The following is a 16,856-nucleotide window of genomic DNA, read 5'->3' as shown; positions in this document are numbered from 1 at the left end:
GTGATAAAATGCCTCTTTTGCTGGTGTGCAGCACATTAATTCAAAATATTTTTTTCATATTTTCAACAGCTAATGAATATCCATTATCTGTAGAGAAACTAAACATTTTGCTTTCTCTGACAGTTCTCAGGGTCAATGCCACCCTTAATTACCACAAACCATCTTAGATCTACTGACTTAGGTGGAGATACACCATTCTAACAGAAGACCTGCTCTCTAACATGCTGTAAAATATCAAGATTTCCTAGAAATGCACTACAATGAACTTAAAAGCTAAACAGAGAAAATGTGATCTTTCACTGCCTTTTTTACTTAAGGATGCCAAATAATCACAATGACCCAGTCTTCATGTGGCTGACTTAGCAGCTGACAAAGACTCCAGGAAAAAGGCTTAAAATTTCAGCCAGGACATCTATCAGATAGTTTCATTAAATTTTCAATGTTTTTTCTACAGTGAGGGCTCATCCTACCATGCTTTTGTCTTGGGCCGTTTTAACACAACCACTCTAAAACAAAATTAAATAATGTATATTGACAGAAGTTCAACATATATATATATATATATATATATATATATGTGTAAAAGAGAAAATTATTCTTTCTCCAGGCTCTGCAGTCTTCAAAGGGCCTGGACTAGTTTAGTTCAAATTGCCAGGAATACTTTTTCAGGCTCACAGAGAGCCTGTGCAACAGAAGGTACAGTTTTGAGTGAAGGCAGGTTGTTGAACAACCTCTGTGCTGGTGTCCCCACTGGGATTCTCCAGCCAGCTGTATTGGAATGAGATCCCAAACCTCACATCTCCCTCGCTCCAGCAGTTCCTTGAAATCTGCAGAACTTAGAAACCAAATAGAAAAAATCAGTCTGGTGATGTATTGTATGATTAATTGTTCTGTAATCATGATTACAGGGCTCTCATCTCAGGTAGCAGTAATTAGGATTTTCATTCTCCTGCCCGAATTTGTGATAGCAGAGCAAATTCACTGCAATAGCACTGGAGAGGCCACATGCAAAGCTTCTCCCTGTCATCACCAACCAAGCCTTAAAATCCATAATCAAACACATTTATTGAAATAAGGCACAGCCTCAGTTTATGCAGTGTCCAAAGCCCAGGGGAGCTGCAGAGGAGCCCTAAGGAGGTTGGGATGGATCCTCTCTGCCTGCACATCCAGAGGTCTGGAGAGCACAGGGAGTTAAACTGGTTACCCAGCCCTGTGTATCAGGCTACTAATGCAGGAAAAGAAGGGAGGAGGCAGAAGCAAAGCATGGAAAAGCACAAGGGAGAAAATAAAAACTAAACCAGACTACAACTGCTTAGTAAACATAATTTTTTCTCACCCTGGGAAAACACTGTTTTTCTGAATGTATTCTGCATCATAATGGCACATGGAACAAATTAACTTGCAGTGATGACCTACATTAGGATCAGAAAAAGACTGTTCTAAAACAAAGTTGTGAGTGGATGTTGTCAAAATACGGAGCTGTTGTTTTCTTACAGCCTTTAGGATGATCCCCTGCAGCAAAAGGCTTCAATGTATTCAACAGCAGAGCACGTCTCTTAATAACTTTCAACCATTTAAGTCCTCAAATCCCTGGGAAGCATGGCTATCCCTCAGTCATTAGCCTCATTTGATCTAAGGACAAGCACAAACAAGAGCAAAAACCAGGAACTGCAGGAGTGGAAACAACATTTCCCAGAAACTTTCAGTAGGTGTGAAATATTTGGAGTCCCAGCACAACCACATCAAACCAGTGAGATGTATATGTACTTGGCACACCCCTGCTTGCTTTGAAATTCCTTTAGCCCTTTTGGATCATCTCCAAGGTGAGGGAAAGCCAGTAGAGCCTACTCTTCTGCAGAAGAGGCAAAGCAGTGTTTGTTCAAGCACCCTGAGCTCATAATGAGAGAAGCACACCGAATTTGCTGGCAGAAAGGCCAGATCCTGGCTTTGAAGCCATATTTTTTGTGACCTAAAGAAGGCAGAGATGGGTTTCAACTGGGATGTTGAGTTCCAAGCCCACAGGCAAGCACAGAATCTTCCCCTTCCCTCTGGCTGGTTTTTGTCTCTCTGTTTTCAGCAGTCTGGCTCTGCCCTCGCTCACATTCCCTGTGTCCCAAATTCAGGCTACACCCTGTGCGTGGAAATGAGCTTCTTGAGAAAAGCTCTGCAGAGCTCTCCCTGACAAAAAGCTCCAGAGTGCTCTCCCTGCCACTCCACTCTCTGAGGCCCTGGAAGTACAGGCTGACCCACAAACCACCCTTGCCAGTGAACTTAAATATCAAGTTGCAATTGGGAGGCTGCAGTTGACAACGCATGACACAGGGAGGTATGACAAGACTGACAAGGCTGAAGGAGTGCCACAAAATGTCACCAGACAATATCAACCCCCCTGGGGCCTGCAGCTCTCCTGGGGAAGGCTGCCAAGGAGGCAAGAGAGCACCACTGCTGACTCCATGGCAAGTGGCCTCAGTCAGTGTGAGAGACCCAGAGCTGTCGTGTTTAAATCTCTCAAGGGTGGTGGAAAAACAGCTCATGAAAGCAAGAGAAGCAGCAGGGAGACAGTTCTGGAAGGAAATGTTGGAGCATCACCGAACCATATGCAACCCTACAAAGATAATGGCCCTAAATTACCCCTCACTAGCCTTGGTTCATTAAGAACTTGATAGAGCTCTACTGGTGGCACTGGAACCCTGCTCAGGGAGCCAAGAGGACTCTGGATCAGGCCTTGGGACTGCAAAATGTATTAGGTCATAAAGTACTGTTCCATATTTTATAAGGGAACAGCTATCAATGTCTGCTCCACCCGGAGAATATACAAAAACCAGCTGGAAGCACAAACAGCTGTGTGCATCCCAGCCTCTCTTCAGCTGCAGCTTCTTTCAGATGCTCCTAAACTCATATCAGAAAGACATTTCCACATCTCCCTGTCTCTAAAAGGACTCTTAAAACACTGAGAAAACAATTATGTTTGGTGACATATGTGAGTAAAGATAATTATAGCATAAATGAGATATGCTTGACATTATTGTCAGTTATTTGAGCTAACCTCTGGGTATGCAAAATGGGGATGATGAAAGATATGTTTGCAGGCAGCTTTAACAAGTGCTTCTGATATCACAACTTTTCAGTCAAGATTTTGGCACTTGTTAGCCAGATTTTGAAACTATTCTATGAACACAGCCCAAATCAGAGCATCCATTGCTTGTGCATGAGATTTTTCCCAGAACAGGCAACAGGGATATGTGGAGGGTGGAGGTATTGCTAATGAGACTGCTCCTTATTGCTGAGACAGAAATTTTTAAATCTGTTCTAAATTACCAGATTCTTTGGCAAAATTCTCCACTCTCACTCACAAATTTGGTTTTGATCACACGTTTTGTGCTATAGATCCATTTGCCAATGGATCTATAGTAACCAATTCTACCACAGTGACACTGGCACTTCCAAGAAGGAAGGGAATCTGTAGATAGATGGTTCCATGGTGCATCTGGATGCATTTACATTTAATTTAGTTTTTGGTTGGGCACAAATGGTCCTTCTGGCATGATTTTCCTCCTCCTTTAGCCATATAAACTAGAATATGTGTTTCATTGAACTGTCTTCTTGATCCCTGAATCTAAATACCCAACAACTGATTAAAAGATTGGTTTACTTTTCTGGCATTATACCCCCAGCTTCCTGAGAGTAACAGATGGGTATTTAATTGTTATAAGGACTTCTATTTATTTTCCTAGAGATAAATGATAAAAAAAGAATGCTGTACTTCACAGAGTGCCCTTAAAATATAATGTCTCTGAGTGGAAAGCTTGCCCAGAGTTTTCCATAACACACCAAATTAAATAGAAGCTCTGTTTGAAAGACTCCCAGAGTGCCTGAGGCTGTTTTTAGTGCTGCTCACATGGAAACGTCACAGCTCAAGTCTCCACTGCAGCCCACACAAGGCCAATATTGGTCCCCAGGAACTCAGCCATGTCCTGTGCTGGTGGGGAAATGGATGTGAGCCTGCATGGATCATTGGGAGATTCCTGCTGGCTGAGCTCTCTGGAGTAATGCTAGCCTCAGCACAGGACAGATTTGAGTGATTCACTGCCTCTGACTATGGCAGAACGGCAGAAACCTTCACACAACAGAAGACTTCTGGAGACATGCTTGCTAAAGCTCGTAGATCTCATTTATCTGTCCTCAAGTTTTAGGTGCAATGCTTCTATCATCTGATTTTATCCCCACAATAAGAAGCAGAACTAAAACAATCACTCAGTAATGACAGAAAAGCCCAAAGGTGATAACATCTGCCAATTCAACATGAAAGTTACTGTGACGCAGAGGAATTGCTGGATGGCAGTGCTGTGATGACAGTGTCCCCTCCCAACTCTTACTAGGAAAGCCTCTGGAGAGGAAGGGCACAAAGAGCAGCAGTGACATGAAGCGTCTGAGCCTGCTGGAATTAGTTTTAATAAATATGCTAACATGAAGGAAATTCCTGAAAAGTGGACGAAAGCTCATGTGGTGCCAAGAGTCAAGTGGAGCTCAAGTGTGAGCCAGCTGGCCAGCATCAATGCCAGCCGAGGCAAAGCTGATAAAAACACTGACTAATAAAGATAATTAATTAAAATAATCTAGTAGAGAAATATAATTAACGCCAGTAATCATGGCTTATGGTAAACAGGCCTCATCATATAAATCTGATGTCACTCCCTGATGAAATTACAAATTTGCTTGATAAAGAGAACCACAAAGATGCAACACATGGAGTTTGGTGAGTCACAGGACTCAGCAGAACTCAACCTGATGGTTATAAAACCATTATGAAACATCTGTAAAGAATTGTTGTTTGTAGCATGACAGGGTTGCAAGGCAACCAGAGCCAGTGGCTGCAAAGCCCCAGCAATCTGATGTGCAGGATCAGAATACAAGGGGTTAATCATGGGGATCAACTTGCATTATTTATCAGTTTTGGGCTCTGAAAACAAGGTATGTTTAATTTCACCAAACCCAAAGTTTGACAGCCATCAGTGAGGAATGTAGGTCATCATACAGGCAGCAGGGAGGACTCCATGGAGCAGAGGATTGGGAGAGAGTTAAGCAACTGAATGTGAGCCCTCGTTCTAGAAAAGAGAAAAAAAGAGGCAAATAAGCAAATTTGACCTTTGGATATTCTAAAAGAAGAGAATTGGGGGTGGATTCTTACCTCTGCACACAGCACCAGCAAAACTGTCCTGTTTTAGCACTTGCATTTTTTAAGGCTGCTGAAAACTTGAATAAGGAATGAGTCTAAAGTAATTTAGTAAAATGTCATATACTTTTTATGGAATTCAATCAATCTGGTTAAGCAACAAAACAATGGAAAGGTGATTGCAGTGTGTTTATACGCACAAAAGGAGAAAAAACTGGAGGACCCTTTCATCTAAAGCAGCAAAGCATGACAAGAAGGAAGGTCTGAAATGTGAAGAGCAATCACAGCACATTTTAATTGGGGAAGTTATACACTGCTCATAGAAAATACAGAGGAAATGGTGGGTTCTGCAGTTCTCAGTCTATACAAGTCAAAACTAGACTCTATTTGCATTTCTGGGGAAAAAAAGTTAACCAAATATAAGTTTTCAGGCTAAATATAGGGGTAACTGGCCTTCATTAAACAAAATGCCAGAGTAAATGATCTAAAGGTCCTTTCTGGCCTTAAGCCAAATGAATCTGAAGTAACAGAGACTGCCTTTTCTTTCAAAAAAATCACATGATGACTTCTGGTTTTCAGCCAGTTGAGAACATGCTCTAAATTTTTCAGAGTTTTGACTGTTTTTTTCCATTCTGCCTTTAGTATTTCAAGCAGAGCAGCATAAATATTGATAAAACATTTCCCACCAAAAAGGAGATTGTTCAGTCAATAAGTTCCATTGGCATTCATATATTCTTATATGTTTATGACTGGCTTTACAAAGTGCTGGACTCCTCTCAGGATCGCTTAGTGCAAAACAGAACATTTTGTCATTTAAACATGAACAGAATTTTGGTTTGTACTATTTCTCTTACCTACTAGCTGTTATTCTTACAATTATTCTCTTTATCTTTCTAGCACCACAGTCACAAAGTAAAAAAAAATTAATATTTTGTGGGTAATCAACAAAGTGAATGAACTTGACATATGAAGTTGATGTTTATTCCTATCTTTGCAGCAGAGTTACATCAGTGCCATCTGCTAAAGTTTTTAATTTGTGCAGCACATGACAGGATCATGTTAAAGTAGAGCAGTTTCTCTCTGCAATCCTGTATGTGGTGGGGCATTATTTGCACACCTCCATTGCTGCACAATACATTGGATTAACAGACAACCACACGGATTTGTGCAAACCTCCGATCCAAAAATAACAGAAAACATAGAAATTTAATTGACCTAATGGGATGTGATCTCCAGGGCCAGTTTTTCCCAGCATTTCTAATCTCCTTGCCTTTCCCACTGTTTTCCCATCTTGCTGGGAAGGCCGTCCTGTGCTGCTGGACCTCATCGTGCTGATTCACTGGTCCAAAGGGCTCAGCATAGCTCACACCCACGCACCAAAAAGCTGAAAGAACAACATCCTTTTGTCTCACCAGCAAGATCAAGGCTGGTTATTTATTTTTTTTAAGTGATACGACCAAATCTGAGTTGGTTTATCTCATTGGGGAATTCCACTTTGGGGAAACAAAAGATCAAGTGGTGTGTTCTAATGAAAAGCATACACTGCTGCAACCTACAGGCCACAGCCAGAATGCATCTGCCAAGAAACACCTTTTTGGTGGGAAGACATTTTTTTCTCTGTTTTCCTCTCAGTGTTGTACTGACGGCCGTGGAGTTATCCCTAAATTGTACAATATCAATGAAAGGAGAATTAGGACTCTGTTTCCAAAACTCGTCTCTAACAAGTACCAACATGTCTTCCACCCATCTCCAACCCATGCCAGCTGTTTACAGCTGTTCCCTTTATTTTTCTATCACCATAGTTATGAAGTAAAAAAATTAAATCCTGCTCCACACATTTGTTTAAGGTGTATTTGGAGCAAGTACATGGCAGAGTCTCAGTCAGAGCTGAGAACTGCATACCAGCCTCCCTCCAAGTGAAATGAAGGACTCAGGGGGACTCAGCTTGTTGTAAACTTGGGCACCTTCCTTAGATTTTCCCCATCTACCAACTTTGAGACCACAGTTTTTAAAGCAGCTACATCTAATTCAAATACTTCACTACAGACGTGATGAAGCAGTGAAAATATTTGGAAATATCTTCTCCTCCACCCATGGGGAGATCACAGCTCCTTGGTTCTCATGATGATGAGGCAAAACTTCCACAATCCTGACCAAAGCATGTTGTAATTATGGGGAACATCAATCTGGGACCCCAAGGAGCAAGATGCAGGCCTTGCCTGGCTGGTTGTGGTCAGACTCACCATCTGCTCCTCCCTTCACATCATTTTCCTTCTGTAACCATCACATCACAAAGTCAAAACCAAGGTGGCTGATTATACTCCACAAATAGTAAATAACAAAGTCCCCTAAAAGGTTGTACATCTAGGACATGGAAGCTGAGCTTTTCCAGTCTTTCAGTGCTTGTTTGTCATTCATGTGGCACCTCTGTGCTTTAGAACATCTCCCTTTGTACAGGAACATTTTGTGTGCTGTCAATGATTTGCTTGAATTATACACATTTCCAAATAACTACATGATCCAGAAACTAATGGTAAGCTCAGAAACCAGCAGCAGTTTGTAAATCATTCACAGATGAACCAGGGAACAGAGCCCTGAAAGTACTATTCAAACAGCTATAATGTACTTAATAATATTGCAATAAAATTTTGACACTTGGAAATCAATAGGGTCTGACAGACTAAGTATAACTCTGTGGCCACAAACAGGAGTATAACTAACTTCAGAAATATTGTCTAGGCTGGAGGAAGATGAAAATTGGCCTTTCCCTTTAGTGAGAGAAGAAAACAAGGCTTTCCTGCACCGTGGTCATGTAGAGATTTCAACTCCCTGCCGCCGTGCCGCTCTCCTGATAAGAAGCTGTTTAATCTCCCCGACCCAGGGAACAGCAATTCTGCTGATTCTCCATAGGAAGTCAGGACACACAACGTGCCTTCATCTCATCCCAGACATGTCTGGGGCCCCGAATGAGCAGCGTGACAGGACATGCAGCAGAGCTGCAGCGAGCCATGAGTCAGCCTCCTCCGGCCATAAACCCCAGTCATGGCAAAACTCCCTCCCCTCCATTCCAGCTGATCCTCTCCCCTGATTAATTTTGCAATGTTTTAAAAGAACAGTTATTCTCCCTGAAGAAGGTACAGAGTCTCTGGGGAGTCTTGCAGCAGTATTGCCAACTCACATGATTTTTATCTTGAGTCTTATGATTTCTGAGTGTTCTCCAGCCTTGGCTGCCAGAAGCATGCAATGACATGAGAAACTCTGCGAGCTCCTCTCTTAATTTTTATTAACAGTAATTTTCTAGACTTTATGGTTATACCCTAAAGACCCAGAAATCAGGACACAAAATGAAAAAGGGACCAATTTAGCCATTTTAACTGTGATTTTTAAGATTACTGTGTAATTCATGAAAACCTGACTCAATATATTTTTCTATTGAAGTTGGCAGCACTGTTTGCATTTCATCCTTGCTAAACTGCCCTTTAATATTATTCTAATTTAACTGTCTAGATTATTAAACAAATTTGGAATACAAACTCTGTATCTGGAGGTAGAACAGCAACCTGAGTAATCTGAGTAATTTTTTCAGGTAGAAAGGACTTGTTGGCACTGGACGAGAAAGAGTCATGGGGATGGTGGGGAGGAGAAGAGAAGGAGATAGGTCCTAACTGGAAAGGCAGAGAAGAGAAAGAGTTTTCTTCCCTTAAGGGAATGACCCTCCATGGAGCCTCCCAGAGGAAGAACAACTTTTTTTGGCTGAGATGGGCTGGCAAGAAGCAAAGACATCTTCTGCAAAGTAAGTCCCCAAGCACATGGCTCATCTGCTTCTCCTCTGGTTTCCGCAGGACTGCAACCGGAGCCAGCTCTGAGCCAAGGAAATGCTGCCCTTGGGGCAAAGAGCAGCCTGTATTAACCAGCCTTGAACCCAGAGGGGCAAATGATACACATACATGATGCAATTCTTGCAGTCACCCTGCTCCCAAGCTGGACTTCTCCTTTGCCTGTCCAGGTGCCAGGGGCTGAGCACGCTCTGGGTGCCTCCACAGCGTCGCTGCTCTCCAACACACCCAGGCTTGCAAATGAACAGAGGGTTCCAATTCATTCCTCGAGCATTCAGAAGGGGTTTGCTGAAGTCTGCTGCAGCCAAGTGATGCTGTTGGCAGTGCCAAAACCTCTCTGCTGCTAACAGAGCAGCCAAGCTCCCATAAAGGGGTGCTTTGTTGGGGACAACTGTTGTGACGCTGAGGAGGCACATGACCATCAGAGCTGCTGTGTTCCAGGGGGCAGGCAGGAGGTTGTGCACAAGTTGTCTTTGCCTCTAAGAAGAGCTGCTTTGACAGCAGTCAGACAATGGCTATCATTGCTCCTGGAGGAAGTGCCTCTGCCCAAAAGCATCGTGGCAGATACTCTGTGGGTGTGTGATTGCTCACTGAGCTGCGGCATGGTCACTCACTGGTGCCCACAACGCTCTTCCTGTGATGCTTGGCACCTTTATAAAAGTGTTACCTACTGGAAACATTTAATTAACTGATAATTTTAACCATCAAAACAAACAAAATACAACACAACTGTTTTGCTCTGATGACTTTGGAGAAAACCTCAAAAACATAACCTGGGCATTCCCTGTAGGCACCAGAGGCAAGTGGAAAGGTTGCCAGACTTTATATTTTGCTTTCAGAGACTGTGGTTGTAAAGTCAACCTCCTACTTTTAGAGAATCTGACATAATTTTTGCATGGGAGGAGGCAGTAACAGCTTCTCTGGGCATTATCTTTGAGAGAAAAATCATTTAGCAGATATTAACTATCTCTGGATAGTAATGGGCCAGTGAAGAAAAATGTGTTTTGCTTAAGTGTTCATTACCACTGCAAGTTTCACTTGCTTTGAAACAACTTGCATATTAAGTAGCAATAATGTAAGCCTCATTAGGGGCTTCCCATATGTCTGGCAGTGAAAGGATACATAGCCCTGGTACTGTGAAAAAAATCAAAGCTATTCCCAACCTCTGTCAATCCCACCCTGCCACACTCCTGGGCTGACCTGCAGTCATTCCTCCTCCCCTTTATGAATAGCTGCTCATAGATCTTCCCATCTGTAAAGAACTGCATTACTCTGTAAGTGCAAAATAGCTGACTGGTATGTCCATTACTAGACTGGACTGCTGGTGAAATAAAGGGATATTCAAGGGACATGAGTAAATGCATCAAAATGCAGCACTAAGGAAGCATTCATCCCACCACAAATGGAGAATTATGCTCAGCTGCACTGAGCTTGGTCCCAGAGAGAGGAGGGAACAGACCTGAAGCACTGAGCATGATAATATGTATGTTAATATCAATGGGGAAAGTGTTTTGACAAATTGAACATTTAAATATGCAAATATGCATTTGTATATTTGCAAATGTAAATTTGCACACAAAGATGTAGATTTCTAAGTGTACTGAGTATTTTGGAAATGTGGAGATTTGATTCTCTCTGGTGAAAAAAATAACAAAGAATCAGGATTAGTGTATCAATAGCCAGACTCAACCAATAATGGAAGAATTTCACCCAAAAATGTAAGATGCCTTATGTATTCAATCTATAACACAAAATAACTTCAGTTTCTTTGAAGCATGCATTTTTATGAAGTTAAAGGAATCAAAATTCTGACCTTGAAACACAATCATATTTATAGTAACAAATGACAAAATACTTACAATTCAGTTTATCATTAAGCCCCAGTTAGATGAGATTAGCTAATCAGGCAGTTTATTTTCCAAACACCTATATGCTGCTATTGTGTGTTTGTTTGTAGTTCTGGCAGACAGGTTTTACAAGGATGCACAACATGATTAAGGATTTATTTACATTTTCTTTAACTATCAGCAGCATTATTTTATAAATGACACCTCTAATCACCAACCCAATTCTGTGTATATAATTCCTATAAATTCAGAGCACTGATTTGGGTTTTTTGATAAAACTTTGCTGCTTTTATGTGCAGACCTCTGGAGCCTGATCTAACCCTCATTAAAGAATCAATGGCTTTCACAGACATCTGGGCATTCAACCAGGTCCCATCAGTACTTTTTCAATCACTGGCAATAGCACAAGAGCAACAGAGAACTTGCAGCTTCACCTCAAAATATAAAGTCTGTGGTTTTAAAGCCAGTCCTTGGAGAGGCAGAGGTGAACACTAGTTTTTACAAAGAGCAGATCTCCTCTTGTGGGTGGCTCTTTAGCAGTAGCTCTGAAATCCATGTACATTTTATCCCTCAGTTTCAGACAGGCATAGCGTGAAGTTACTTGGTGCACCTGAGCAGACCCACTGGCTGCCATTGCTAAATGTAAGACCCATCCTACCTCCTCCCTCTGCCCCTGCTCCAACCTCCACTCTGCACAGCCTGGCCCTTGTGAGATCCCACTGAGCCAGTTCCACCCCTAATACAGCAACTATCCACATTTCCCACCCAGTCAGCAATTTTACCACAGTTACCTTCAACCCACACTTCTGCACCCCCAGAGCCAACTTACTGCCAAGGACTGCCACGGTATTACCACAACCTTATATAAAATTATCAGCATCAAACGCCTTGAGCCTGATCTTAACCCTGCACAAATCAAAAGGAACCACAGTGGATCATGAGATAGCCATAAGTGAGGGGAGATTCAAGGCTTCAGCATCCCTGGGTACCCCAAATTGCTCCTGCCTTTGTGGGCTGCACCCAGGCTGTCCACTCAGCACCTTGGGTGCTGCCTCTGAGAGAGGAGGGAAAGGAATCAAAGAGGAACAAAGAAGGTCATCCACCAGCTGTTTCAATCCAGTATTTTAACCACAGCTGCCAAAAACTAAGAGCTGGAAAGACTGAATAGGTCACCCAAGTCAGCATTCTGTAGTATTTTCATGAGAGCTTTTATCCAGTTTATATTTAAATAATTCAAGTAATGGGGATTCCACAATACACCAGAATTTGCTGTTTGGAAAAACCACACTGCCAGCCAGCTTACATTTCCTTCTGCTCATTTTTCATGCTGTTCCCACTCACTGTGCCTCTTTCTACCAACCAACACAATTTTTCCTGTGCTTGCCCTGTCCCTGCCATGCTATGCTCAGGATGGGATGAAGCCAAGGGAAAGGTTGAGTCATGTAAAATGCAGCTTGAAGCACAAATTTTTCCTCAAGATCTTGGGAATATTTTCTCCTTGGCTGCTGGCATACATACAGCAGTCCTGGGAATAATATCCTGAGAGATTTCAGGCACAAACTGGTGAACATACCCTGCCCAGCTGTCTGCCTCCAGTGTCACTGTTGATATCTGAATTGCACTCCTCCCTGAGCTTTCATTTAAGCATTCAGGGCTCTTTTGAGCATCCCTCTATGTAAAGCCCTCCCACCCCACTGACATCCTTCTAATCTGTCCAAGGGACCCTTTGTTCTCCCAACCCACTCCAGAGAAACAAGGCCCCTTACAAATGGCAGACCATCCCTTCAATTATATTTCTATTGTAATGCTGCCACATTAGTTCCACTTATCCTTGGTTAATAGTTCAGCTTATATTCAAAAAGCCATTAACATAAAATCAACACAGCAATTTTGTATGAATTCTCATATCATTAATCCATTTAAAGTGGATACACAGTTCACACTCCAAATTCACTTAATTATTGACTCAATAACATTTAAAGAGACCATGGTCTTTGCTCCACTGGAATGCAATATAGTTTTTATTCCTCTCTCCCTACTTTTATAGGTTTCCTGCAGAAGTTAGTTCTGCAAGCTGTGGGTAATGCTTGGAGGTGTCTCACCTCACCTCACCTCACCTTTCTGAGAGAACTCCCCCTGCAACCACAGACAGTTTAAATATCATGAGTAAGAGCCTGCTGCCTGGTTTTCTGGGGAAAGAGGGGAAATGATGGGCTGCACAAAATGGGCCCCATTTGCACAAACCCCTCTCAGATGGCAGCCCTGGGCATCCCAGCCCAGAGCATCCTGGGGAAATTCCTTTCAACCTTCCCTATTGGCATGGAATGCATGAAGCCCTCAGGTTTTCCTGCCCTAGAGGTCAAGCCCTGCTGAGGGAAGAGAATTCCTCCTTCTTCAGTATTTGATAAAACAAGCTTTATAGCTCTGGCATGGGCAGTGAATATATCACAATAATTTCTAAGCATACACACAAAATTAATAGTTTGATCAAAACTGTCTATAAAGAAGCTGCTTTTCCTCCATAATTTGATTCAATATTTCTTTTTTTCTCACTTCTTCCCCATTCCTCTTTTCTCTCCTTGTCATCATGCACAGCAAATGATGTTGTTTGTGCTTCAGCTGCTGTTACAGGCCAAAAGCAATCAGCAAGCGGCAGGTCCTGCATTTCACTTTGAAAAATGTCAGGTTAGGACTTGTTTGAATCCTCACATAATTTGTGTCACCGTTGGAGGCCTTTCCCTGAGACTTGTTTTCCTCCAGTGGCTCTGGCGGGATTTTAGAGCATGAACAAAGGTCTGAGGAGGATCAGAAAAACGTCTGAGAGCTGTGAGAAAAACATGTTCATGGCTGACAGGGACCAACTCCCTTCCAGCCTATCCCTGGGTGCCTCTGGTGCAGAGGAAGGTCCCAGCAGCACAGTGTGCCTAGCTGGATTTCACCTTGTCACACAACCACAGCTAAGGAATCCCATGCTGGACATGCTGTTTACCAAAAGTCCTTGAAAACTACTTTGAACCATCCCTGTGGGTACAGCAGCTCATTTGATTACCTTAAAGCCATTTCTGCCTGCCCTGGCCATGTGGGAAGCTGCATCTCACAGCACAGACACATCCTGAGCACCCTTTGTCCTCTCCAAGCGACCAGGACAAGCCAGGCATCCCCACTGCTCATATATGGTACATTCACAGCACAATATTGGCAGGAAAATTCCACTATAATAGGCTCAAATAGAGCCTAATTGCATCAGATTTTGTGCTGGAAATGGTCATTGGAGCCTGTGAGGCCACTCAGCTTCTCTCTGCCTTTCACAGAGAAGTGAATGCTTGGAAGATCACACTAATGTACCCCTGCCACAGACATCAGCACGAGTACAATCAGGTGCACAGTGCTGCAGGTCATAAGCAAACATTTTAATCTGGATAGTGTGGTAAAAAAAGAGCAGAATCTCCCAGCACAGACAATAATGGTAAGTGTGTGGTTTCTCCTTCTCAATTGGGCCTTAGGGTGTTTCCCACACTTTCACCATACTTAACACTGTTTCCTCTTAATTCAGGCACATGGAAATTCCCAGGTGGCATTTTCTTGAGATTGCCATTAAAAGATTGCACTGTACTTGGTACAACTAAGTGCAGCTTTGCACCCATAGTGCTTGCTTTGTTATAGCTCTGAGGATGAATATTGTTTCCTGTTTGAGATCCAAGACATATCTGCAACAGTAAAAACAGTCCTTTCTTTGTTTAGTATCTACTGATGCATCTATTTCTATCATAAACTAATGCTGTAGCCCTGCTTTTACTATAAAAATATTGAAAGGAGACATGAAGCGGCCCCTAAAACTGTGACATTTCACAAACCCTGACAGACATATCCAAGATGCCCTTCCTAAATTTGCCACAGATTTTCTAAGCATTGTGTTCGGCAAACACAGCCCTCAAAAACTCCTCTGAACAAGACCCAGAGCCTGGTTCTGGGCATTGAGTAGATCAGTGTTCTCTCTGCAGGCACCAACGTGCTCCTTGGGATCAGGGCTGCCCCTGGGAGATGAAGAAACTCAGCCCTTGCCTGTCCCTACCTGTGCAGTGATCATCATCCTGGCAGTTTGAAGGGTTTGACAGGACAGGAGGAATTGACCAACACAGCTCCCAAACAGATGGATCCAGGCTGGAATGTCCATTCCATCAGTGTGTGACCACAGCAGCGCCTGCAGCGGCCTCAAGCAGGGCCCGGACCTGCAGCGGCCTCAAGTATCGCCACATTTCCCTTCACAGAGAAAAGCAAGGCACAAGTCTTCCCAAGGATTTCTGAGATTCCCATTCTCTGAACCTCAGAGAAAGGGAAAACACACTTGCTGTGCCTGTTTGTGCCAAAGTAGAATGCAATGTGGAGATTGTTTACCCACAGTGATGGTGTTTTGTTCCTTGGCCTATCAGGGCCTATCAGTGTGTTGGGACTGTCGCTGACAGTCACAAGATTCTGTGCAGTGTGTGCAGAGTTGAGTGCTTGGCAAATTCAGTTTAGATGAAATGTATATACTATAGTATAATAAAGTAATTAATTAGCCTTCTGATATCCATGGAGTCCTCCTCATCATACTCTCCCCTTCTTTGGAGTTGCCTTTGATTTACAATACTCAAGCTCAGCTGAGCCCGTGGCGTGTGGGACACCTGGGAGAGCCAGGGGTTTTGGAACCACAACAGCTTTAATTCCACACAGCATTCCTGAGAGAAAAACACCCCAACAAACCCATGGGGTTTGGATACAGCATGTGAGAGGGTCAGGGTGCAGAAGGCACCCCCAGCCTGCACCTGGCCAGTCCCTGTGCTGACAGAAGGATGGTTGGCACAGGCAGACCTGGCAGCACTGATGGCCTCCCTGTGCAGCTGCTCACACTCAAACACTAGCTAAGATGTGTCTGGATACCAGGGTGCTGAGCTCTCACCTCGAGCCAGCATGGGCTCAGCAGCAGAATTGGAAAAATACCTTTTGTCCATGTGTACCCACTCATGCCTCTTGGCTGCTGCCCCCTGCTCCACTCCATGGGACACACAGTTCATCCAAACCACCTTGCAGGTCTGCCCTGAATTTGGAGATCCACGTCATGCTTCCTGTTGGGCACCTCGCCACCCTCATAAATATGTACTGAAAGCATGGTCCTTGTTCCCAGAATAGATCACATCATCATCAAATCTGGAACTATGTGGTTAAACATTATCTCTGTCTTCCCAGGTCCAGATATTTGCTGTGGAAAATCACAACTGGGAGGGACAACTTAAGGTGAAGTGATCACAGATTCAACTCACATAGCTTTTAATGAAGAAACTTCAGAGAAGGAAAGGAACTGAGTCACTGCTGGGCTCCTCTGGGGCTTGTGCCAGCAATCCTCAGCCAGAGGGATGTACCTGTGGATGTCTCAGCTGGAGCCAACTCCCAGCTGAGACAGCTTCCTTCTTCCAAGGAGAACTGAGATGCTCAAAATACTAGTTTCAGAAATAAAGCAAATTTCCAGGTGTCTACACTCCAATTGACTTTGGGGGGGTGAAGACTCAGGGCCCATTTGTGGGCCTGGAGATCATACAGAGCTCTAAACCACAGAATAAACACCTGTGGAAGTGTTGCAGACACTTCATATACCTGCCAAGAGCATTTGCACATGGCAGGCACTACACAGGAGATCTTACAGCAGGATCTGCTTTGTCTTGCAGTAACAGGACAAAGAAGAACAATTCTTTGTTTCATTTCCATTCTTGTATGAGAACAACATAATCCTGCTTACTGTACACTCTTGTTGAAGGGTAAAATGCCTCTATGCTGACGTGTTTTTTTCAATACAGATGAAAGAAAAATAAGAAAACATGTTCATACCAATCAACAAGGCAGATTAGGATTTTATTCATTTTATGTTTTAGACAGATGGGCTTTTCTAAATGCCTTGCACTTTCTCTCTCCACAACTTTTGCATTTAAGATGCCCAGAAAACCACTGAGTATTTTTCTATCTGTG

General features: G+C 43.1%; 1 long non-coding RNA gene across 1 annotated transcript in view; it reads right to left on the bottom strand.

Annotated features, from left to right (window-relative positions):
• The window catches only part of LOC141731040 (uncharacterized), a 132,634-nt gene extending 116,692 nt beyond the window's left edge, over positions 1-15,942 (bottom strand). The window contains exon 1 of the long non-coding RNA XR_012582943.1: positions 15,837-15,942. This is a non-coding gene — a long non-coding RNA (uncharacterized LOC141731040). The remainder of the gene's footprint in view (positions 1-15,836) is intronic.
• Between the last annotated feature and the right edge of the window lie 914 nt (positions 15,943-16,856).

This window comes from Zonotrichia albicollis, chromosome 16, assembly GCF_047830755.1.
Source record: "Zonotrichia albicollis isolate bZonAlb1 chromosome 16, bZonAlb1.hap1, whole genome shotgun sequence".
Lineage (NCBI taxonomy): Eukaryota > Metazoa > Chordata > Aves > Passeriformes > Passerellidae > Zonotrichia > Zonotrichia albicollis.
This window is presented reverse-complemented; position numbering and strand designations above follow the sequence as displayed.